The 17,741-nt window shown below is 48.3% G+C and overlaps 1 protein-coding gene across 3 annotated transcripts in view; it reads left to right on the top strand.

Annotated features, from left to right (window-relative positions):
• The window catches only part of LOC119974902 (WSC domain-containing protein 1-like), a 186,931-nt gene that overhangs the window by 151,418 nt on the left and 17,772 nt on the right, over window positions 1-17,741 (top strand). The window lies entirely within an intron of this gene.

Genomic DNA, 17,741 nt, shown 5'->3' with positions numbered 1-17,741 from the left:
CAAAATTACAGCTCAGTACATAGATCCCTGAAAGTTGCCACCCAGGTTGATAGGGTTGTGAAGAAGGCCTATGGTGTGTTGGCCTTTATTGGTAGAGGGATTGAGTTCCGGAGCCATGAGGTTATGTTGCAGTTGTACAAAACTCTAGTACGGCCGCATTTGGAGTATTGCGTACAGTTCTGGTCGCCTCATTATAGGAAGGACGTGGAAGCTTTGGAACGGGTGCAGAGGAGATTTACCAGGATGTTGCCTGGTATGGAGGGAAAATCTTATGAGGAAAGGCTGATGGACTTGAGGTTGTTTTTGTTAGAGAGAAGAAGGTTAAGAGGTGACTTAATAGAGGCATAAAAAATGATCAGAGGGTTAGATAGGGTGGACAGTGAGAGCCTTCTCCCGCGGATGGAGGTGGCTAGCACGAGGGGACATAGCCTTAAATTGAGGGGTAATAGATATAGGACAGAGGTCAGAGGTGGGTTTTTTACGCAAAGAGTGGTGAGGCCGTGGAATGCCCTGCCTGCAACAGTAGTGAACTCGCCAACATTGAGGGCATTTAAAAGTTTATTGGATAAGCATATGGATGATAAGGGCATAGTGTAGGTTAGATGGCCTTTAGTTTTTTTCCATGTCGGTGCAACATCGAGGGCCGAAGGGCCTGTACTGCGCTGTATCGTTCTATGTTCTATGTCTATGTTCTAAAATTAATATTGATACTCTCTGGAGGTACGTGTTTGAACAAATGCTACTGGAATTATACCAAAGTTGCTCGCAAAGAGTCAGTCACAAGCTCCACGTCTAAGGTTCCACCTTTGCATCATCGCTGCCTCATTCCTTACCCTTCACCCACTTTTTGTCGGGTCCCAAAGCAGACAGGCAGCATTTGAAGCATTGTGGAAATAAACATCAAATGACAGCGAGATTACGTGAAAGGGCAGTACAGTGGTCAATGGAGTATTACATTGGCAAGGTGAGGCCATCCACTTTGGACATCCAAAGATGTGCAGGTTAGGTGGATTGGCCATGATCAACGCGTTGGGTTGCAAGGGATAGAGGCAGGGGTGAGCCTGGATAGAGTGTTCATTTGGAGGGTCGGTGCAATCCTGATGGGCCAAATGGCCTCCTTCTGCACCATTGGGATTTGATAAAGGATAAAACAGAGTACTTCCTGAATAGTAAAAATCTAGTAACAGTGGACATCCAAAGACCCTTGGTGGGGCAGGGGGAAGTAGGGGCTGGAGGGTGGGTCACACACAAGAGCATTAAAATGTCATGAGTCAGAACAGAAAATAATCAAAATGTCCAACAGAATTCTGGCCTTCATATCTGGAGGTCAATGGTGATGAGGTGCACTGGGACAAAAGTCATGCTTTCGCAATACAAAGCCCTGGTTAGACTACACCTGCAGTATTGTGAGCAGTTCTCAGCACCACTCCCTCACGAAGATTAAATAAGCCTTCGAGGCAGTGCAGTGTGCATTCACCTGAAGGGCTGAATTACAAAGAGATATTGCTGAAATTACAGTCCTATTCCCTGGAATTCAGTGGTGTAGTGATATTATCACTGGAGTAGTAATGCTCAAGGGTCCTAGGCAATTCCCGTTTACTATCTGGTTCACTAATGTCCTTTGGGGAAGGAAATCTGCATTCCTTACCTGGTCTGGCCTGCATGTGACTCCAGACTCACAGCAATGTGGTTGACTCTTAACTGCCCCGAAAGGGAAATTAGGGATGGGCAGTAAATGCAGCCTGTGCTGCCCACATCCCATGAGCGAATCTAAAAAAAAAATCAAGATATTAAGAGTAACTGATAGGGTAGACGGAGAGAAATGGGGCGGGATTCACCATTGGCTGACATCGAAATCACGAAACGCGATTGAGCGGAGAATAGTCTGACACCAAATCGGGATCCTCCTGCACCCCGAAAATGGCGTAAATGCATCACTAGCCACGTGCTGTTTAAGCACCATTGGCGTATCATTAGCAGGCCTGACCCTTTATTTCCCTGGGCTTCCGCGATTCACCGTTGTCGAAGGGCCGAATTCTCAACGGCGCGGTTCACTTGTGGTCTCAGTGGTCAGGAACCCACCATGGTGGCTGCGGATTGTGCCCAGCGCCGCCACAGTCGGCCGAGAGCCAGGCTGCTAGCCGCAGGGGGAGGGGGGGGGCAGTTACATAACGGCTGTGGGACTGGCGGGGGTGGCCAAGCGGTGGCTAGGGGGGCAGTATTTGGTAGGTCGGGTCCCCGCACGGCCGGCGCCATGTTTTACGACACGATCTCTGCAGGTCGTCGCCGTACGCATGCGGGGCCATGGACCCGGCCATTCTCCAGCCATTTTTGTCATTGGAGAATGGGGGTATTACTCGGCGTGACAGCCAGTCCCTCATTGGACTCAGGATGGGTGAGGGTTCAGCGCCGATTTTTCCAGCGTTAAACGCCACAGTTCCTCCGCTGGTGTCAACACTTAGTCTCAAAAATGGTGAATCCAGCCAATGATCTCTGCTGGTTGGGAAGTCCAGGGCTTTATGGGCAGGTGGGGAAATAATTTAAAAATCAGATCACGACTCAAAGTGAAATTAAGCAATGTTTACACACAAATGGTGCAGAAGTTTGGAACAGTGTTGGAAATATTTTCCACATTGACTGTTAAACATAAAACTGAGATTAATAGACCTTTACCTAAGATATTGAGAAATATGAATCAAAGATGGGCAAACAGAATTAATACGGGACAGCAATGATCTCATTGAATGGCAGAATTGGCTAGAGGGGCTGAATGACCAACTCTTGATTCTGTGTTTCAAGGAAGGGAAAAAGCAAAGTGGTGATGGTGGACAGGGATGGAGTGTGAGGGTGGGTGGGAGGGAGAGGGGGTCAACTGCTTGAGTTCTGAAGTTGAATTTGATTGTTAATATTCATCAAAAAATCTTGGAACTCCACCTGATGATACGCAAAAGCAAGTGGGAAAATACTTTTCTCGCTCAGCTCTCATTTTAGAAGCTTCCAGAAAATGCTAACTAAATGAGAGATAGATGACTCTTCCCCATCCACGCTGCGATTCCTATGAAAACAAAGTATGGGTTCAAAATGGGATAAGAAGGCACTTTTGAAATTCCATTGACTTGTGGTCAGTTGGATTCTGTGGCTTTCAATTCTGTTCGTGACACCTTTGAGCTGTGGCATTACAAGACGAATCATGATCCCATTAGCAGTGCTACAGATGCCAGATTACTAGTGATGCTCATGTTCCCACTTCCCTCAAAGCAAATGAGTCATCAGTCTGGGGATTAATATAAAATGTACGCGCAAGTGCTGGGAAAATAAAATCTAGACTTACCTCCTTTGAACCAGTTTTTGATCGCACAATGCCAATGCGATTCCTCACTGACTTTTTGAAGGACACCTTGAATAAGAAGTTGCATGATTTTTAGTTTGGCACATTCGAAATGTGCAAAACCTGCATTCTCTGAAAAATAATTTCTCATGAAAAATTAATCAAGTAAAGAGCATAAATAGCCAAGATGACTTATTCCATGTTGTGCTGGTTTCTTTTGGCAATTAGTTTGTGAAGCGACATTGACACCTTAAAGATTCCATCCTATTACTGCGAGATACAGTGGTCCCACCTCAGTAATTTCCTATCTATTGGCACTGTGGCCAAAGTAGATGTTTGATTACAATTGTGACCCCAGATCAGCTGAATCTCTTTGGATGAATGCTTTCAACCTTGTATTTTCTTACTTGCAAATACGGCAGCTGGCAATTCTGCAGATTGTGCATGGAGGCATTAAATAGTGAACGTTATGTGCTCCCTTCACGACTTTGATCATAAGGTCGACACCATACACGGCAGCTGATCTCTTATCAAGTGTCAGCTGTGGCTCAGAGATGACACTCTTGGTTCTGAGTCGAATGGGATCAACTTCACAGCAAAGAATTGAGCACCATATCTTGACTGACTTTCCAGTGACGGTGCAGTCACTTGCGCCATATTTTGGATGACATATTAAACAGGAGGTCCTGCCTGCCCTCTCAGCTGGACGTCAAAAGTCCCATGACATTGTTTTTAAGACAAGCAGGTGGTGATCCCTTGCATCCTGAACTGTACCGAGAAAAGCAGGTTAGCTGGTCATTATCACATTGATGTGGAGATGCTGGTATTGGACTGGGGTGGGCACAGTAAGAAGTCTCACAACATCAGGTTAAAGTCCAACTCGTCTATTTGGAATCACAAGCTTTCGGAGCATAGCTCATTCCTCAGGTGAGTAAAGAGACAGGTTAAGCAGACACAGTATATATAGAAAAGCCAAAGATGCAAGATAATACTTTGAATGCGAGTCTTTGCAGGTAATTATCACATTGCTGTCACCTTTCTTACACAACAATGGTTACATTTCTGAAGCAGTTCATTGGCCGTAAAATACTTTGGGATGTTCTTGGTCTATCAAAGATACTGTGTAAATGCAAGGCTTTTTATCTCAGCTAAGTTGGCAATGTGAGGGGACACCACATTTAGTCATCTCAGAGCTACTGAGATAAGGGACACAATTCTACACCCGGCGCAACAGGTAAATCATGGCAGAGGCGCAAAACCTCTCACGGGTCAGCCGACTCACGACACGATCTGAATCAGGCTTCAACCTGGCGCCGATCCACAAGCAGAGACCAGTAACGATAGCCACTCAGGGGTCTCGGAGACGTTTAGTGCCCCGTTTAGCCCAGGGTCGGGGAATCCCAGCAGTAAGTCTCACTCCAATGTGCAGATTCCCGAGTTACCTGAGGCTTTAGGATTCAGCCCCTTCACCTCAGAGACCTCGGGCAAGCGTCATTCAACACTGGTCCCCAGAAATGGGGATCAGGCAGAATGGCATTCGTAGGGTCACCCAGAGGATCAGAGGCACCCAGCTACATAGTCATGGGGCAGGGTTGTGCCCTGGCACTGCTGGTGCCCATGTGGCACTGCCAGCTGGCATGGGCATTGTCAAGGTGGCAAGCTGGCATTTGTTGCATGGGGTGCCCGGTGTGGATGTTGAAGGGGTGCGGCAGGGGCTCGGTCCCCTCTCATAGTGCGTTCAGCCTGGGGGAGAGGTGAGGAATCATTTTGGGGGTCTCGACTTCTTGCTACACTGGGGGATTCCGGTGAGCGGAGCTCGTCACTGTACAAAATGGGGCTATGTGCAGCCTCGGTCGCTCATCCCCAGTAGAGGCCCCTTGAACAACATGTGTTTCTTGACACTGCGAGTGTCACGAAACATGCAGTTAAATTGAGCCCTAGGAAGTTTTTGAGTGAATTGTGCCTAAGGAAATGAAAATCACTCAAGGTTCCCCCTTCTCATTGCTATCTGATGACTACTGGAAAGTATGATTATCATCCTACTTGGATTCCAGCAAATTGGTACTGGTTTCTCATCCCCATTGTGCCTCTGGGCAAATGTGAACCTGCCAAAATGGACAAGAAGAAAAGAAAAGCAGAATGCTATTTGAATAGAGAGAGTCTGCAAAACTCACTGGTACAGGGGAATCTGGGTGTCCTGGTACATGAATTAGGAAGATGGTCGTGATTAGTACAGCAAATGTAATGTTGACTTTTATTGCTAGGGGAGCAGAATATAAAAGTAGGAACATTTTACTGCAGCTGTATAGGGCCTTGGTGAGACCACATCTGGAACATCGTGCACATTTGTGGTCTCCTTTTTTGAAAAAATATATTACTGCATTAGAAGCCATTCAGAGAAGATTCCCTTGACTCATTCCTGGGATGAGTGCATTATATTATGAAGAAAGGTTGAATAGGTTAGGCCTCAACCCATTGTAGTTATGACAAATGTGAGGTGACCTTACTGAAACATATAGGGCGGAATTCTCCACTGGTGGCCAAAATCGCGGAGGCCGTCGTGAACTCGGCCGAGGTTCACGACGGCCTCGGGGCCTGCTCCCCGCACCTAATTCACCCCCACCCGGGGGGCTAGGAGCGGGCCCCCATCGTTCCCGGCTGCGACCTCGGCCGCCGGAAATCACGCCCGAACGGTGCTTCGCGGATGACATCAGCGCGCAGACGACGTGAACCCGCGGTGCCGTCTTTCTCCACCGCCGCCCGGCAAGACGTGACGGCTTGATCTTGGCGGGCGGCGGAGGGGAAAGAATGTGTCCATTTTGGACGCAGGCCCGACGATCGGTGGGCACCGATCGCGGGCCTGTCCCCTCCCGAGCACAGTCGTGGTGCTCCCATGCCAATCGGGCCCCTAGATGCCCCAAACGGGCATCCGCCGCCTGTTTCTCGAATGCAGCGACCAGGTGTGGTTGCTGCCGTGGTGAAATGGGCGTGAAGGGCCGGCCGCTCGGCCCATCAGGCTCGGAGAATCGCCGTTCACCGTGAAAAACGGCGAGCGGCGATTTTTCCGAGAAGAGGGGGGGAGGGAGAGAATCGCGGGGACGCCGGGGGGGGGCGTAAAAAATGTCGGGAGGCCCTCCCACGATTCTCCCATGCTCTGCCCATAACGTCTTGAGGGGGTTGGATTGATTAGATACCGGATGGGTGTTTCCTCTTGTGGGAGAAACTAGAACTAGAACTTTAAGAATAAAACGTCTCCCTTTGAAGGCAGAGTTGAGGATTTATTTTTTCTCTGAGGGTCATTAGAGTGTGGAATTCTATTCCTCAGATGGTAATGGAGGCTGGAGTTTGGCAGATTGTTATTAGACAAGGAAGTCAAGGGTTATGGGGGCAGACCTGAAAGCGGAACAGAGATCACAGATCAGCTGTGGTCTTATTGAATGGTGGTGCAAACTCGAAGGGGTAAACGGCCAACTCCTACTCCAAAGTACTATGCCCCTATGATCTCCATATCAATATCCATGCACAAATTCAAGATTGTGTTGTTCACTCATGTTCCTTGATTCTGGAAGATTCAAGATGCCCCTCTAAACGCATATAATGCGTCTATAGACATATAATGGGATGAGAATTAATTTAGTCATCAAAACATTTGAAGAATTAAATACTGCATGAGTGGGACCTTTTCTTTTATATGCCTCATATTGGAATTAAACAGCAAGGGCAGAATTTACTGAGAGTGGGCCCGATGTGTACCATCAAAACTGACAACATCTCCACCAAGGTAATCTCCAGGAGACCTGTCATTCGGGCTTCCAACTCTGCCGGGAACATTTCATTTCTGCACTTTCCCCCAGTAGGACAGAAATTTGGCCTCGTGGGCTATCAGCCCACTATAGGCCGTCACCTGTGCCTTACCTGCAGAACCCTTCACCAGGGTTCATCGTTGGACTCCCGGAGAAAGGTAAGGGATCAGAGGGAGGGCATTTCCAACTAAGGGCGGGAGGGACGTAGGAAGAAAGGGCAGGAAAGTGGCACTGTGTATTTCAACAAGGCAACCTCCCACCACCTGCAAAGTACGCCAGCTAGGGTTGCATGTTGGCTTCCCAACATGGTCAGTTCCCCGTCCATCTCATTTAAAGGCTTCAGTCGGTGGAAAGCCTTCCAACCTTGCACTCTCCCACCTAAACCACCCCTTACCTACCTAGAAACTCGCCTCTGAGGTAGTTATGCTGGGCTTATTAAATTCCACATACAGAAACAAGTTGTTGATTAAACTGTGAATTGCAGAAGTAATTTATTCCTTTTTTTTCAGTGATAACCATTCAGAATATTTACACAATAAATTCAGGAGCCTGCCAAAATGTTTGTGGTCTTTGCTCATGAATTCCGTTGTATGCATGTTCAATGGTGGTTAGTGCTGTGGGATTGTAATCTTTGAAGTGTTGCTAGCATTATGAGCAGCTTCTTAAGCATTAAACATGCTGCATAATTAGTGTGACTACTGAAGATATTTGTTGTTAGATAAAGGGCTTTTTGGATCTGGAAAGCATGGCCTGAAATGATGGCATAAGCGTAGATTCAATCACAGTTTTCAAAAGAGAAACAGAAATACGAAAAATGTAGAGTTGTGCTGGAAAAGTGAGGAAGTGGGTCGGATTGGTCAAACTTTGAGAGGGTCAGCAGAGGCGTGATAGGCCAATTGGCTTCCAACTGTGCTGTATGATGCTATGGCTGGTTTGTACTGCAATGAAGACGCTGTAACAAGCTCTTCTAATTAAAACAACCTTTCAGCTCCAAACTTTAATTTCTAACATTAGGGCGCTCAGTTGGGCTTGACCTACAAGGTACAAATAACTAGTATTTTTGAATCAAGTAGAATTTATTAAGCAAGATACTACATATACTTAACAAGAAACAGTAAAGGCAACGTAGACGTTTTTAATCTCTCAAGCTCCCAGGAATTTTGGTGTTGTCAGCACAGACGATGTGTGGGATTCTCTGTTGCTTGACGCCGCTATCGTAATCGTCGATCTGGCGGAGAATTGATTCCGATGCCGGAATTGGAGCCGGCGCCGGTTTGATGCCTGTTTGCGGTCCCCCACCCGCTCCGAAATGGCATCACTGTGACGCGAACCGCACGCAATCGCAATGCCGTTGGCACCTCATTGATCAGCCCACTCGCGATGCTCCACCCCCCGATGGGCTGAGTTCCTGACTGCGTGGGGCACGGGTGTTCACACAAATCGTGGGCCTGGCATGACTGTATCCAGTGCTGCCACACTCGGCGGACTGTATCCAGTGCCGCCACACTCGACGGACTGTATCCAGTGCCGCCACACTCGGCGGACTGTATCCAGTGCCGCCACACTCGGCGGACTGTATCCAGTGCCGCCACACTCGGCGGACTGTATCCAGTGCCGCCACACTCGGCGGACTGTATCCAGTGCTGCCACACTCGGCGGACTGTATCCAGTGCTGCCACACTCGGCGGACTGTATCCAGTGCTGCCACACTCGGCGGACTGTATCCAGTGCAGCCACACTCGGCGGACTGTATCCAGTGCCGCCACACTCGGCGGACTGTATCCAGTGCCGCCACACTCGGCGGACTGTATCCAGTGCCGCCACACTCGGCGGACTGTATCCAGTGCCGCCACACTCGGCGGACTGTATCCAGTGCTGCCACACTCGGCGGACTGTATCCAGTGCTGCCACACTCGGCGGACTGTATCCAGTGCAGCCACACTCGGCGGACTGTATCCAGTGCTGCCACACTCGGAGGACTGTATCCAGTGCCGCCACACTCGGCGGACTGTATCCAGTGCCGCCACACTCGGCGGACTGTATCCAGTGCCGCCACACTCGGCGGACTGTATCCAGTGCCGCCACACTCGGCGGACTGTATCCAGTGCCGCCACACTCGGCGGACTGTATCCAGTGCCGCCACACTCGGCGGACTGTATCCAGTGCCGCCACACTCGGCGGACTGTATCCAGTGCCGCCACACTCGGCGGACTGTATCCAGTGCCGCCACACTCGGCGGACTGTATCCAGTGCCGCCACACTCGGCGGACTGTATCCAGTGCCGCCACACTCGGCGGACTGTATCCAGTGCAGCCACACTCGGCGGACTGTATCCAGTGCCGCCACACTCGGCGGACTGTATCCAGTGCCGCCACACTCGGCGGACTGTATCCAGTGCCGCCACACTCGGCGGACTGTATCCAGTGCCGCCACACTCGGCGGACTGTATCCAGTGCCGCCACACTCGGCGGACTGTATCCAGTGCCGCCACACTCGGCGGACTGTATCCAGTGCCGCCACACTCGGCGGACTGTATCCAGTGCCGCCACACTCGGCGGACTGTATCCAGTGCCGCCACACTCGGCGGACTGTATCCAGTGCCGCCACACTCGGCCGGGATCCGTGCCGCTGGCCGGGGGACTTCTGAGAAGGCTGGGGGGGACTAGTGGGGGCCAGGGTGTGGGCTGTCGGGTTGCGGATGGCAGGGTCGGGTCCATGCACGGCAAGTGCAATGTTGTACGGCACGACCGCTGCAGGTCGTCAGCCATGTGCATGCGTGGTCCGGGACCCGGCCATTCTTCGGCCGTTTTCGCATGGGAGGTGGGGGTTTTGGTCAGCGCTGGCGCTAGCCCTTCATCGGTCCCGGAATCGGTGAGTGGTTCGTGCCGATTGTTTCCGCGTGACACTTCCGCGGATTCTCCGTTCAAGCTGGCACTTAGCCGCAGGAACGGAGAACCCGCCCAATGTCGCTTATATTTTAGTTTATTTTGAAAGACTGCGGAAAGAATACTTCACTCCAGGGCTTATTGCACAAAGAAATAGGGATTTGGTATTTTAAAACCAAATTTATTATTAATGCGATTGTAGCCACCGAAGCTGGCTACTTCCCGACATAAAATGGAACATTGAGTTGCATGCAGGGAAAATTGGTCAATGTCAGAAAGGCAAGCAAGTTGCAGAACCTCTCTGTGGATTCTGTCTGTGAAGAAACCAGACAGCATAGAAACTAGCAAGTTTGCATACTAATTAAGCGATTCCCGGTGACTCCCGGGCACAATGGACACAACAATTAGCTGCAATAGAAACATTCTATAGCAGGTCAGACTTCTCGGCGCCAACGGAGCCTGAAACAAAAGGACACAAACAAGTTAGAAAGAACCGCCCCGTGATCGAGGAACATCCTCAGTATTGGGGGATTCGTATCAATCGATTGGGATGAGACCCAATCGATTGCCAGTGAGTTAGGGGACCGCCCAAAAGGGCGCGAAGCCCCTGGGACCTGTAAAAGTAAGGTCCCAAGACAAATTTGATCTCTTAGCCGGCCCTCCCAGCAGAACACCTTTGCAGCAGCTCTCTAAGAACTTGAACGTGAGAAGGAGAGGCCTGGCCAATTGCTACACCAACAAGTAAGTGTCATACAATGCCCGCTACGAGAATAGACACTCCTGACCCCTTTAGTCCACACCAACTGGAAGCTTGCGGATCCAGGACAAAGCAAGAGGCCATTGTTCCCTGATCCGGCAGTTCCCTTATTCCAGATAAGTATTGGCCTAGCAGCGGTAGGAACAGTTTAGTCTTAGTATTATGTGCATGAGTAGTAAATAACTGTGCAATAATAAATGTGTCTTGTTTGAACTTACTAACTGGTGTATTGAGTCATTGATCTGAACTTGAACTTGAACCTCGTGGCGGTATCATAAAGATACCTGGCGACTCTAGAGCTAAGGAATAAAACAGAGCTAATTGAGTGTAAAGCACACTCACCCAGAACGAGCAACACGATATACTGCCTGCTGTGATAGTGGGGTCGGACACTTGAGGAACTTTCAAGTGGTTATTGGATAGGCACATGGAACACACCAGAATGACAGGGAGTGGGATAGCTTGATCTTGGTTTAGGACAATGCTTGGCGCAACATCGAGGGCCAAAGGGCCTGTTCTGCGCTGTATTGTTCTGTGTTCTGTGTGTGTGTGTTCCTTGTCTTTCAAGTGATGATGAACCATGGCCGGGATTCTCCCCTACCCGGCGGGGCGGGGGGTCCCGGCGTAGTGGAGTGGCGCCGACCACTCCGGCGTCGAGCCTCCCCAAAGGTGCAGAATTATCCGCACCTTTGGGGGCTAGGTCCGTGGCGGAGTGGTTGGCGCCACTCTGACTGGCGGCAAAACCGGTGCCAGCAGCCTTTGACGCCCGGCGCCCAGCGCCAGGACTGGCCGAAAGGCCTTTGCCAGTTCGCGCATGCGCCGGTGCGGCAGCTGCCGCTGACGTTACCACTGGCGCATGCGCGCTGGGGGATTCTCTTCCGCCTCCGCCATGGTGGAGGCCGTGGCGGCGGCGGAAGAAAAGAGTGCCCCCCCGGCACTGGCCCGCCTGCTGATCGGTGGGCCCCAATCACGTCCAGGCCACTGTGGGGGCACCCGTCGGGGTCCGATCGCCCCGCACCCCCTCCCAGGACCTCGGGGGCCCACTCGCGCCGCCGATCCTGCCGCCACCAGAGGTGGTTCAAACCACGGCGGCGGGAGAGGCTTCTCAGCAGCGGGACTTTGGCCCATCGCGGGCCGGAGAATCGCCGCAGGGGGCTCACCGATCGGCGCGGAGGGCACGCCGATCGGCAGGGCATGATTCCCACCCCCGCCAATTCCCGGGTGGCGGAGAATTCCGGCCACGGCGGGGGCGGGATTTTTGCCCCATGTCCAGAACAGCATAGCCCAGAAGCCATGGTATCACGGTGCCAACAAATATTACAATTTCTCAACTTTTATTCCCCAGTCTCCCATTTCTTCTCCCTTTTCTGGAAATGGTACAAATTCACTCCTAACAAATGGACACAGATTTCCTTCCAGATACAGAGAAGCAATAAATAAAGTCACCTTCTCTAATCAATATATCTTGACCTAAACTCCACACGAAAGCTATAAAAATCAACAGTTAGGTTATCATAATATCAGGGAATAAAGGTTTTTCTCTCCGGCACAGTTCAATTAAAGTAATGCATGGTTTGTTTAAACAGTGTCATCTTAAGTTCAGCCTGATTTTAGCTATTCCTTCAAACTGATTTAAAAACAAACACCTAATTGTATTTTGGCCATTAATATGGTTTCAGCTCAAGATGTGAATGAGCTCCATCATAAAACAATATTGAATCTTCACAAACTGCTTTTCTGTTCACCAATTACTTTAATTGACCAACAAAGTCAAAACTGAACCACATTATTTTAAACTACAGTTACAAAATAAAATCCATTGATACAGATTCTAAAAATCAGTAAAAATCTTACATTGTAGGCAAACTAACCTTCTGCCAGTCATTATTTACTGAGCATAGTCCTTGATAACAGGCTGAACCATAGACTCCTTCAGGAAAGGGGATGACCATTTGATATGATGAGATAAGAATCACAGGCAATGGGTAACTTTGACCTTTGTTTTCTTCTTTCATGGGATGTGCACCTTGATGGCAAGGCCAGCATTTTACCATCCCAAATTGTCCTTGAACTGAGTGACTTGCTAGTCCATTTCAAAGGTCAATTAAGAGTCAATTGCATCACTGTGAGTCGAGAGTCACATCAGCCAGATTTGGTAACGACTCCAGATTTCCTTCCCTACAGCCTTTAACCTGGTTATCATGCAAGACGTGCGCCCATTTGGACCTTGACATGTTGAGGAATGAGAGCAGAGACACATTTGCTCTTCATGTGAAAAATAAGTATCAGTGCCTCAGGACTGAGGAAACAGAACAAGCAGAGTTCTCAGAATCAGAAATATAAAGCAAAACATGAAAGAGAGAGCATGCTGCAAAGGAAATATCAGAACACAAAATTAAAAAAACAAGGAATGGATGACAGGTGAGATATCAGCATTGATGTTAGAAAGGGGAAAGAAAATGGACATACACAAAGATGGCGAAATTGAAAAGACAATAAAGAAACCTTGTAGGCAGGCTACAATAAGATTGCACGATGAATTATTAGAACTGGAAAGAAATCACAAAATGAGGGTTATGCACCAGAAGCGAAATCTTTGACACAGAAAGAAAGAGACAACAACAAGTAAAAGACAAAGATGATAAGATATTGTTTGAAAGGGATGCAATAGCAAAATGACAGACAGAATATAGAAGTGTGTGTGATTAATAGTTGTCACATGGAGAAGCTGCAAATATCAAAAAGAAAAAGATGTACGACCATTTGGACCCTGACATGTTGAAGAATGACAGCAGAGACACATTCGCTCTTCAAGTAAAAAATAAGTATCAGTGTATAATTGTACGATGATCCAAATTGAGGTAGTCCTCAAGATATATAGAGGCAAATGAAAGACCAAACATTGTGATAAAGGAAGCTTTGAAATTGATGAATACAGAAAAACCTCCAGGTAAGATTAATTTACTGCAGAACATCTAAAAGCCCCAGGAGAAACAGAATTAGACGTGACAACAGAAATTTGTGATCTAATATATACCAAAGGATATTCCAAATGACTTGAGACATTCAATGTTATTAAGTTGGCTAAGAAACCTAAAGCAATGGAGGGCATATTATTTTTGAACTAAAACTTAACCAGTCATCTCATTACACTGACCTTGAAAACCATAATAGAAATAAATAATAACAAATTTGAGAAACACAGTCTGGATTTAGACCTGGAGTCAGAGGGGGAATATTTAACTTATGAACAATCATTGGTAAATATTTTGAATATATACATATCTAAAAGTTTCATGGAGTATGAAAAATCATTCAATTGTGTTTATGTAAATTATTATTACTAAAAGCTGATAGTGCGGTTGACATGTGAAATTGACAGCAGAAATGTGGGGCTGGATTCTCTGTTCTGGAGACAGAGTCCCCACGCCGGCATGGAAACGGTGGCCTTTTATGGCAGGAAAACTGGCGCAAAACGGCCACCGATTCCATGTTCAAGGGGAGGAGGGGTGGCAGAGGCGCTAGCAGGCAGGCAGCTGCCGATACGGCCTGGAGAATTGCCAGTCTGTGGCCGCGCATGCGCAGAGCGGCGGCCTGCCATGGCCGCGCCGTGCTTCACGGCGGATGCCGCTTGTGGACCCAGCCCACAAAATAGTGCCCCCCTTCGGCTGGCTCACGCGCCCCTGACCGCCCCACCATGGTGCCCCCAGCCCCGAATATGTCCCCCCTCCGCGGATTGACCCTCCCCCGACTGTGGCGGCGCTGGACTGAGTCCGCAGCCGCCACTCTGAGTTCCCGACGGGTGAGACCACACACGGCCCATACCGTTGGGAACTCGGACAGTCGGGGACGGAGCATCTAGGAGCGGGCCTCAGCCAACATAAGGAGGGCACGGTTACGGTGCTTTTCGGGGGCGAAGCATCATGAAAACACCGCCGCCTCTGATTTTGTCGTCATCGGGGATTTTCTGTCCCATCACCGAATGCGGTTTCGGCGTCAGGGATCGGAGAATCCAGCCCTTGGATTTAGCCAGAGCCTCTATTAGGACCAAATAGTGAGCATTAGGTTAGAAGTTACACAATCAAGATTGGATTGGATTGGATTGGATTGGTTTGGATTTGTTTATTGTCACATGTACCAAGGTTCAGTGAAAAGTATTTTTCTGCAAGCAGCTCAACAGATCATTCAGTACATGGGAAGAAAAGGGAATTAAACAAAATTCAAGAAAATACAAGAAAATGCATAGTAGGGCAATACAAGATATACAATGTAACTACATAAGCATTGGCATCGGATGAAGCATCGGATGTAGTGTTAATGAGGTCAGTCAATAAGAGGGTCATTTAGGAGTCTGGTGACAGTGGGGAAGAAGCTGTTTTTGAGTCTGTTTGTGCGTGTTCTCAGACTTCTGTATCTCCTGCCTGATGGAAGAAGTTGGAAAAGTGAGTAAGCCGGGTGGGAGGGATACTTGTTTATGCTGTCCGCTTTCCCCCGGCAGCGGGAGGTATAGATGGAGTCCATGGAAGGGAGGCAGGTTCGTGTGATGGACTGGGCGGTATTCACGACTCTCTGAAGTTCCTTGCGGTCCTGGGCCGAGCAGTTGCCATACCAGGCTGTGATGCAGCCAGATAAGATGCTTTCTATGGTGCATCTGTAAAAGTTGGTAAGGGTTAATGTGGATATGCTGAATTTCCTTAGTTTCCTGAGGAAGTATAGGCGCTGTTGTGCTTTCTTGGTGATAGCGTCGACGTGAGTGGACTGCTGAACGTGATGAGAGGAGTACGAATAGGCTGTGTACTGTCACCAAAATTATTCAATATGTACAGGGGAAAGGTATTCAGAAAATTAAATGCACTTCCAGGAATAAAAACTAAAAGCAAGAACACGTGTAGCACACTAACAACACAGGGCTACTTGCAGCATCAGAAGAAGTCTTACAAAGTAGTATAGACCAAGCAAAATCTAAAAAAATAAAGTATGGATTGATATTGAACATCAAAAAGAAAAAGGCAATGGTAGTTGGAAGGAATACATTTGAAGAAACAAGAGTGAAGATTGAAGTGGATGGTGTCACACTGGAAAAATAGATACATTTGTCCACTTATGACATAAGATGGTGGATACACTGCCAAAATGAGAACCAGGATAGAGATAGCCAAAAGATAGCCAAAAGTAATTTTGTGAAGATAAAGGATGTATTAACAACAAGAACACTTGAGCTTGTAACACAGAATAAAAGCTCGTAAGATGTTGTATTCTTATCCACTTTCCAGTATGCCTTGGAAACCTGGACCAAACAAGAAATCTGTGACAGAAAAGAGAGGCCTTTGAAATGTGGATGCTAAGAGATATGCTAAAATTCCACATACAGACCATAGGACATTGAAAAGGTGCTTGAAATTGCAAGAACAAAAATAACTCTAGAATGTGACAATGAGAAAAGAAAATGTCAGTATTTCGATCATTTGATAAGAGCTAAAAAATACAACAAAGATTTCTTCAAGAGGACAAATTGCAGGGCAGGAAGAATACGGGTCACCTCGGCTTAGTTGGATGACAGACATCAAAGAGTGGTTACAGATGAGCTACAGTGGATGTGTAAGGATAGTGCATGACACACCGTGGCAGCAGATCTCTTGGTAGGACCAACAGAGGACATTAGTGAACCAGATGGTTTTCTGATGTAAATGTCATGGTTGCGATTACTGAGACTAAGATTTCAATTTCATATTATACCAATTGAGTTTCAGTTCCATCATCTGCTGTAGTGCGATTTGGCAGAGCGTTAATCTGGACCTCTGGATTATTAGTCTTGTGATATTACCACTATGCCATTGACTCCCCCTCAATCTAACCAATCCAATACTAATACAAAACCTTGAATAGTAGTGTACCAATTGATGCAGGACTGGCAATTACTTAAGCCATTTATTTAAGCCTTTACTTAACATAATGTATTGGGCATCACGATAGTTATCTAACAGACAGAGAAATATCATGCAAAAATGTTGAGAAATTATCCACCAATAATTTTAGGTTAAGTTTCATATATCAAGATATTTTGCTTGAAGGAAAAATGCATTGGCCGGGATTCTCCAATCCCGCGGCCAAATTCTGACGCTGGCATCAAAAGCAGCGTGAGCTACTCCGGCGTCAACGGGCCTACAGGCCCAGGTATTCACCCCTTCCGAGTGGGCTAGTATGGAGCCGGAATGGTGTTCACTGCTCCGGTGCTCAAAAGCCGGTGCGCCACGGCCGCGCGGGTTCGCGCATGTGCGTGGGTTCCCATCTCTGCGCTGGCCCCTGGGCAACATGGCGGAGCCCTACAGGCCTGGTGCGGAGGGACATAGGCCCCGCATGGAATTAGCCTGCCTGCCGATCGGTAGGCCCCAATCACGGGCCAGGCCACCTTGGAGGCCCCCCCCCCCCCCCCGAGTCGGATTTCCCCATCCCCCTACCAGGACGGTGCCTGCAGCCAGAGCTCCGAGGTGCCACAGGGTGGGACCATACGTAACCCACACAGGTGGGATTCTGCCGAACTCGGAGGACAGTCAGCCCATCGAGGTGCGGAGAATCGCCGGCGGGGGGGGGGGGTCGCTTTCAATGGCCACTCCAGGTTAATCTGTAACAGGGTATTATTTTAGAGAGGACGCGCTTTGCCAATTCTTCACAAGTTCCACTATTTACATGTTTAGATCGTAAAGCATTAGTCAGACAGTTTTTCATGGGTTACACAAAGAACAGGATAAGTTTACTGAAACTATGCCCTGAACTACAAAAACTAGGTAAATCAGAACCACCATCCATATGTCACATGCATTTGTGTGAACACACACACACGTACACACACACACCAAAAGCGAGCAAGGCAAAGATAGCACACAGCTTCAGCAGCCTTTGATTAGAACAGCATTGTCTTTTTTCTCTCTCTCCTGCTTGGTAACCTCCTCAAAGTACCTTCCTGGTTA

The sequence above is a fragment of the Scyliorhinus canicula genome, chromosome 12, assembly GCF_902713615.1.
Source record: "Scyliorhinus canicula chromosome 12, sScyCan1.1, whole genome shotgun sequence".
Lineage (NCBI taxonomy): Eukaryota > Metazoa > Chordata > Chondrichthyes > Carcharhiniformes > Scyliorhinidae > Scyliorhinus > Scyliorhinus canicula.
The sequence above is the reverse complement of the archived record's forward strand: the minus strand, read 5'-3'. Positions and strand labels throughout refer to the sequence as shown.